The sequence below is a fragment of the Pezoporus flaviventris genome, unplaced genomic scaffold (genome assembly GCF_033815535.1).
Source record: "Pezoporus flaviventris isolate CSIRO_AGI_PZ_B2104156 unplaced genomic scaffold, CSIRO_AGI_Pfla_v1 ptg000054l, whole genome shotgun sequence".
Lineage (NCBI taxonomy): Eukaryota > Metazoa > Chordata > Aves > Psittaciformes > Psittacidae > Pezoporus > Pezoporus flaviventris.
Genome location: NW_026892602.1, coordinates 3325773 through 3334173, shown reverse-complemented (window position 1 = coordinate 3334173; position 8401 = coordinate 3325773). Strand labels below are relative to the sequence as shown.

Here is an 8401-nt window from a genome sequence, read left to right as displayed (position 1 = left end):
AAAACTGAAGATGCTTTCACGGAAAGGAAAAACATGCCGATCAAAACACGAACGGGACAAAACTTCATTCATTCCTTATTTGCTTAAGAATTACTAAAAAGAAACATTTTGCAGGAGGCTAAGGCAACAGTAATTTAGACAATAATAAATTGAACATTGTAAGAGTAACTATTCCACTGAATAAAAGAACTCTGGCAAGAAACTTTTCACATGGTATTCAACAGGCATTCAAATAAATGAATGAAGTATGCAAGTTAAATCACTTCAAAAATAAAGACTTTCCAGCGGTTTACCATAATGACAACATTGTATAGAAAGACACAATAGCTCTTTGTAGCCCCAAAATTGTCAGTTTTATTTCACACAGATGACTTCCAAAAGCATTTTGTCATGACAATCAAGTTTTGAGGGAAAAAAGACAACCCGTCATTTGATAAATAGATGAAAATAACTGTCATTAAAACCACTTAAGCACTCCTCCTTCTTGTTACCCTTCTCATCTGTAACTGATAAGAAGATTTCAGGGAAGCTCAGTCATTGATGGCAGGATCTAGAAAAGAAACAATTTTGCATAGTTATCATTCACATTCATAGCTTCTAGTTACTGCATTTCACTAACCTGCACTTAATTGGCTTCCTTCTGCCACTGGCATGAGCCCAATGGACCATGTATTTCATACAAATCACCACTCACTGCTGCAATTACACCTAATACCATAAAAATATTTTAGGTTGCATCCTTATCACATTAATACTGCATACAAAGGTAACTATAACAAGGACCTGTTATCCACCAACTAGAACTGCAAGCACCAGCCAGTGCATTAGCCAGAAAGAATCAGACATCATGCAGTTCATTACTTATGGAACATGGTTGAAATCGAAACCAGTGGATTTCTCTGTAACTTCTAGAAAATACACCACTTGCTCACAGAAAAGTATCACCAAATCCAATGAAGGACCAGATGCAACAACTAAACAGAATTAGCAAAGAGGCAAACTACAACTATGTGTTTTCCCAAGAAACATTATCCCGAGATTTGCTGGGCTATGCAAGCAGCTTCTTTAAGATGAAAGGAGAGCATGGATTAGTGAAAGAAAAATCCCTGAGCCTTGCACAACTAGACTAACTCACATGCATCCCTGGAAGGCTGTGTGCACGGCAACCCCACTTCCAACATGCTAAGTAATTAATTGTATTCCCACATTAAAGCTACCATGGCAGACCTCCACCTTGGCAGATTTCTAGCTGGCTTTAATCTTCTTCATCTTCCACATGGCAGGTTCTTCACACCAACTGGCCTCAGTGACAGCTGAGCTTTCAATGCCATACACCACCTTGATGCAAAGGGGGTTTGCCCTTTCCTCCACCTTTACACTGCCATTTAGTCATGGCCCTGACTTAACAACTGCACTGCAGCTGCACATCTACTGACATGACAACAGGAAGCGAGGGTCTTCATCCCCACAGGAATGTAGCTGCCTTTTTGGTTAGCATCTTGCATCCTTTTTCGTGCTGAGGACAGAGCATATGGTCCTTCGAGGGGATATCAAAATAAGTATGACAGGTCAGTGCAATCATCATACTGAATGAATTCAGATGATGCCATATCTAAAATGAAATGTATGCATATAATAAAGATTCAAATGACAAAAAAAAAAAAGAAAAATTCTTTATCCTTTATCTGTCCTCTGAATTATTTATGAATTCTGCAACTCCACCTGTTGCCACCAGCCCAAGGACATTACTTCATTTTGGGAATGACACTTGATATTAAAAGATAAGTTAATAAAACTAAGACACTGTGGACCTTCCTTAAAGGCCACAGCAAAACACAATACAACTTCTCTCTTCATTTACAAAGGAAAATGATAAACAATCAATTCAGTTCATGTTTCTCAACTTGTTTCCATAATTCCAAACACAGATTTAAACTCTGATGCATTAAGCCAGCCATGCCTTTTTAACCACTGCAGTTAGGTAAGATTTTCAAAGCATCCTGGATCCTCCATATATTCTTTTAGGGTTACCTCTCTCTAACAGTTCACCATGAATCAACATACAGAAGATTTTAACAATACTATCTCAATTTAGTGGGAGCTTTTAGTACATAATGTGGTTGTTCCAAGAAAATGTGAATGTTCTGCATATATGGAATATATATGCAATTTATAAAATTAAAATATATGCAATTTATCAAATTGCTTTCGATAAAAGCAATTTCATAAGCAATTTCATAAATTAAACAAAAAGAAACAACTTCAACATGTGTAGAGCACAGAGCTTCAACTAACCATGACATACATATTAGTGAATTTTAAATTCTGCTGTCTGCCCACTTAAATGAATTCTCTTGATTCAAGTTCCATCACATACTAGTTCTTCGATTTCAAACAAACAAACTGGGAGGAACAAGGCTTAGCCAGTAAGCACAATTTTCATACCTACATTTACACACCCTTCTCCCTCCAATACCCCTTCAATGAACTGAAACAAGTTTACAGTTTATCTGTAGAGCACAGAACACTGAGGCAGAATAAATATATAAAAAAAAAGTCAAATCAACTATCAGTTTTGGTTGCTACTTTATTCATAGTGGAACCTGACAATTAAATAGGTATACAGATCTGAACTGCTACACAAAATCACCCACACCGTTAACACCTTCCTACTACAACAACATACCAATACTCTCTAGCAGTGCTAAAGGAATGACATTTGGAAAAATCACCATGAAGACGTGACTGTCTTCATGTCAGATCTGAAATGAACTGAAGTGGGTCAAAACCTGCAGGTCCCCAAGTGTCAAGGGACCCCTAAACATTAGCCCTTCATGATTTACCAACAGCCTCTTCTCTGCCACAGAGGAGATTACTCTGTTCTTACCTGTGACCTTTATTTCAATGTTTTCTGCTTTTATTTTTACCTAACTCAGCAGCTATTGGGTTTATGTTCTGCTCCCAGGAGATCCCAAATGCCACAAGAACTTTTAACTGATTAATTATTTGGGATTCTTGTTTGTTTTGTTGGGTTTTTTCTTCTCCATAGTCACCTAAAAGGGAACTAGAAATTGTACAGTTCTAACAGTAAAAGAGAGATGTGTGAATAAATTTAAGAGCTTTCAAGGTACCACCACCATCAATCTCCAGTATCACCCACAGACCTTGCAAGCCATTTGTCAGCTTCCTGCAGCCAAAAAAATGCACCATTTGCTGTGTTGCCAAGCACACAGCTCAGTTGAGGCCTGAAACAGAATGCCAGGCAGGCAGGTATTTAAAAAGCAAACTTGTTTTGGGGAAAAAAAGCAGTGCAAGAGATATTACCTGTGTTGCAAGTGAAAGAAGCAAATGGCTTGCAAGCAGAGACCACTTTCGTTTAGCTGTCAACTGTATCTTCAGCAGTATCTGCTTTTGTTCAGTTTGGTACCATGCAGTGTTACTCAGGAAAAGGAGACGTAGTCAAAAAAAATATTTATTTGCCCTTCAGTCTGCATCAGAACTGGCACTCACCCCTGAACAGTCTCCCTCGCTACTGTGAGAAAGCTACCAAAAGGGACCTTCCCTTCCCATTCTCTTGCTGTTGGCCAAAGAAACAAAGAGAACAGGCAGAGACTTTTGGATGTGTAAAACACCACTGAGCAGGAAATTAAGGTTCAATGGGTAACATTTAACAAGAGCCCCAAATTCTCCTGTTGTCACTGCTGTATATTTGAGGTTATTACTCCCTCACTGTTAACAGTTCTCTAGTATTATGCGAATCCCAGATGTTCTGCACAGAAAACCCTCTCAAACCTACAATTATTTACAGTTGCAACCTGCTCAAATGTACATCTCATTTTTTTGAAAACTAACGAATTAATACAAGTAACATATCTCACATTCCAGGGTTGCCATTTAACTCTCAGTGCCACAGGTTCTCTAGTGTCTCCTGAAATACTTTCTAGTGGTGCTAAAAGAATGACATTTGGATAAAATCACCTGTGTGCTGATAGGAAAACATCCTTCTGAAGATTTTCACAAGCTAGCTGGATGCAATTGAAGTCAGCCCTCAGAAAATAAGGAAAGTCATTTTCCTGACCAAACATGCTCACTAAATGCTTCTGGCTATGACATTATTTCATAATTGACACATTATACACAAACACCTCAAGAAAATATCTTTCTGTGTATGTCTGGATTACACAGCTATTTATACCCAGTGCTTTTGCAGAGCCTTCCCAGTGCTGCACAATGCTCTTGAATACAAATGGCAAACTGATCATTTCAAATGACAGGGTTTTTTTTTTGTTTTCGGTATTTTTAATGTTAAAAAAATTGTACCTCAACATGGTCTTTAATCTAATCCTTACCCTGAACAATTGAAGTACATCCATATTAATCTATTAGATGCTTTTCCACACCACACCTATGGCACTGCATAAATTGCTGTAATTTAAATGAATTACTACTTGAAATTCTCATTTGGTAAGAAACATGCAGTGTTACAAGGCACTGGAACAAAAAATGCGCACTATGGTAACTAAGTTTTATAACACAGTACATTTAGGTTCTCATAAGCCAGCTATTCTAAATTGTTAAAGGACAAGAATATTGGACTGATCACAGAGAACACACATCAGTATGTCCAAGAAATCAATAGTATGAAATTAAATCCACAGTTTATTTAAATACTTTCCATAGCCATATATGCAGAATACACTTTAATAATGCCAATTAAGATGGCTGAAAAACACTACTGCAAAGGACATTAACCCCAATAGTAATTCTGTCTCTGCCCTAGATAACCTGTATTTTTCTCTTTAAATATCTAATTTGTTGAAACTCATTGAAGAAAAAGAACTTGGGGTGGAGGGGAAAGAAAGACAAAAGAAAAAAAAAAACGCCTCAAGTTCTATTCTTACATTATTCTGCATATTACTACTGCTTAACAATGACTTGTTTAAGACTGCACATTTCAACTACCTAACAGTAAGAATGAAAAGCTTCTTGCTACAAGCTAAAAAGAAAGTCTTTACCATGCTCCTTGAAGAGCTCATTTTCACATTACTCAGGCTTCATTATGCTGAATCAATATTCGTTTAGTCACTGGGGTTATTGACATATTTTAAAATAAAAGTATACCCTTCAGCTACTGCACTCATTACGGGTAATTTGTCTTGTCAGGGAGCAGGGAATATTATCCCAGTCTTTCAGGGGCTGACAGCCCATGGAAATACCTCCCCTTGGTTACAACTGTAAATAATTTTAAGGTAAAATATTGAAAAATCAATGACTGTTTCCTGCAATCTGTCACAAACAAATCAATCATAATCTGCACAGCCAGAGAGTATGATTTGAAGGAGATGAGAGCAGATGTAATTCTTCACTGGAATCTCTCATTTCAAAAAATCACTTCACATAATGGTGTTATCATTTAAACACTTAGCAGTCACTGTAACTACCACCCCTAACATTTAGTTGGAAAAAAACACAAGGAAGAGGAAGAGAAATACCACTGCTGTTATGTAAACAAACACTTGATTTAAATGGTTGCAACATTAGCAAATTTCACAGATCTAATAGCTAGGCTTGTCTCTCCACCAAAGTCCAAGATGCTTTTCTTGACCAATGGAAGACTGTCTATAAATTAGCTTCTTAAAACAAAAAGCATTTTAGAAGAAAAGTAGGCTTCACAAAAGTTGAGCAGTAATATTCCATACTAACACTGCTTCTAAAATATTTCCAGTTTGTTCACTCCAAGCTGCTCATAACAGAACTACGCATCAAATTCTCAAGTGATTAAGAAAGGAGAATTATCTGAGGTACCTTTGTCTTTTTAAGAGCAGTAACTATTTCAATGCTTCTTTGTCCTCTACATATTGCATTTCACATCTAATTTTCATTAAGCACATACAGACTCAACTTTAGTGCAGGTAACCACCTTGAAGTACTGCAGAAAGTCATAACTTACATAAATTAATTTATAATATATTTTCAACTTGCACTCAAAGAGATTAACTGTTGTATATGGAATTACATCTGTATAAAGGCTCAATTTATACATAAAGAATTAACTACTGTGCAGTCAAAATGCTATAAACTGATCTTTGTAAATGTGAATAATTTGTGTAAAACTAATCTATATTTACACCAATTTTTGGCCTGAAATTATTTCCTTATCTGTCCCCCCACATTACATTTTTACCCTGATACTACGGTGTTTGAGAAACTTCTGTGCAGATCAGTCAAGATAAAAAAGCAGCAAACAGGATGAAAGTGTTCAACTGCAACCGTGGGCCTAAGCCTGCACTCTTTGCACAAACCAAATTCCCCAATGCTCATGGAGCATTTCACTCCAGAGTCTATAACTTGAACTCTTAATCTTTAACATGCAGAACCTGTTATCACATATTCATTTTAATCACATTAACCTTACCAACTCATATTTCTGAACATTTATCTTACAACTGTGAGACTAAGGAAAAAATGCAATCAAAAAGATTAAATTATTTTCTCTTTTCTTGAAAAAAAAAATCACTTAATACTGTTTTTAAAAATGAAAGAATAGGGGATACTGTACATCCAAGTAAAGCTCTCCAAGGTTTATCTTCCTTTAAAGCAGGCTTTAAGACTCTTTATCTTCTATATGGAAAACACACATCTCTAATTCTTTACTGATGCACATCAAATCCACTATTGTTTGTAACAGCTGGACAGATTCTGATTCTTAGCGAAATAAACTATTAAAGAGAAACTAAATTCCTAGCCCAGAAGAAACCGTTCCTGCCTGAAAGGCTAAGTAAGTGCAGGAAAACTGCAAATGCCAGCCGTGAAGTGAATCAGCTTATCCTGGGGAAAGGCCACTCTATTGTGAAAGAAAGCAGGAGGAGGCAGAGTGAGTAATCGTTAAAAACAAGAGTAGCTCCTAGAAACGTGTTGCAGTACCTCATTTCTTCCCTGGAAGAGATCTATAATGAAGCTATCTGATGGAGAGACAGCCTCAGGCTCATCAACCCTTTTAAATCTCCTCACTGGAGGGAAGACCCTGCTTACTACATTAGGCGTTTCTGGAGGGAGAAGCAGTGTGCCATACTGAACATATCGGCATCCTTCCCCAGTGCCATTCTCCTGAGCCAGGTTGTTATATCTCATGACAATCACCTAATTAGTTGCGTCAAAAATCACAGAAGATAGAAGAAATCCATTCTTCCTACATGCCAGTTCTCCAATTTGTAAAAACGAAGGCAATGACTGTTCCCCTCCATCGTAAGGCACTTAAGAAATGTTAATAATAGTTAAGCCAGTCACATCTCCCAGACAACACTGTCAGATCCATTCTTGCAATATTTGAGAACTATTGGACTCAGGAGGGCGCTCCCACAAGTTCCAGATAGAAAAAGACTCACAAATTCCATCCTTAGATGCAAGAGGTCTCAGAGGGCTGTGCCACAGCAGACATTTCACAACTGCTCTGACAAGGGAAGCCCTAAGAAGAAAGAGCAGCACATGCTGTGGCACTACAGATGCTTATGTTCATAGGACAGGACTACAAGTGCTATTTTCTGCTGGACAAAGCATTAAGATACTGCAGCAGCTAAGAGGACTGTGAAGTCTTTCTGGTTAAGCAGTTGAACTAGCTTCAATTTCTTGAATGAAAAAGTATTTTTCTTCATTTCATCTTTCTCAAGAAACAAAAGAACTAAAGGTTATGGAAAGAGCTGAAAAAAAAACACTGGCTTAAAAAAATCTAGTAGCATTTCCTCTAGTATCCACCTTTCTGATTTACTGCTCTCATAATATTCATTTAAGCCACTAGTGTATGCACATTTATTTAATGCAGCTGCACATGATCACTGAACAATAAAGCAGTGCAATATTATATCATGCAGTACTATTCATATTACACTATTATCAATACTCTACCTAATGAAGTTTGTAAAGTTTCCATGTTTGAGTGTTACAGAAAGAAGAATCCTGCTTTGAAATAGCTCCTGCCTTCCAACTCTGTTCTTCCCTTCTTCAGCAATGCTTAGGCCAGTTTCACTGAGCTCACCTAGATGAAAAAGAAAGAAGAACAATTGTTACAATGATTGTCATCTGCACCACATGATTTTCTTAACAGAAATAGGACCGAAGCTAATGTATCTGGAAATATTTCTTATGCATTCTGTTAGACAGAACCCAATAATTACAAAGGAAAGTGACACTACTGTAATGCCTTATTTAAGGAATCTTAGCATACACAAGACAAATTACTTACCATTAACTCTGAATTGGATTAAATATGGTTAAAAAGAGCCACAAGCCCAAATGCATTCTTGCTTTGTATGAGGTCTCTTCCTGCACTCAGGTGGGTACAAGTTAGGAGGGACTGCTGGATTCATTTTTCCCATCGTGGACCTCGCTGCTTCTGCTCTTGAGT

At 37.2% G+C, this 8401-nt stretch overlaps 1 long non-coding RNA gene across 1 annotated transcript; it reads right to left on the bottom strand.

Moving 5' to 3' along the window:
• Positions 1–328: 328 nt before the first annotated feature.
• On the bottom strand, positions 329–8401 carry LOC133277315 (uncharacterized). The gene is made up of 3 exons (XR_009746151.1): positions 8240–8401; positions 7903–8032; positions 329–550 (listed from the first exon to the last, which is right to left on the bottom strand). It is a non-coding gene; the product is annotated as an uncharacterized LOC133277315 (long non-coding RNA).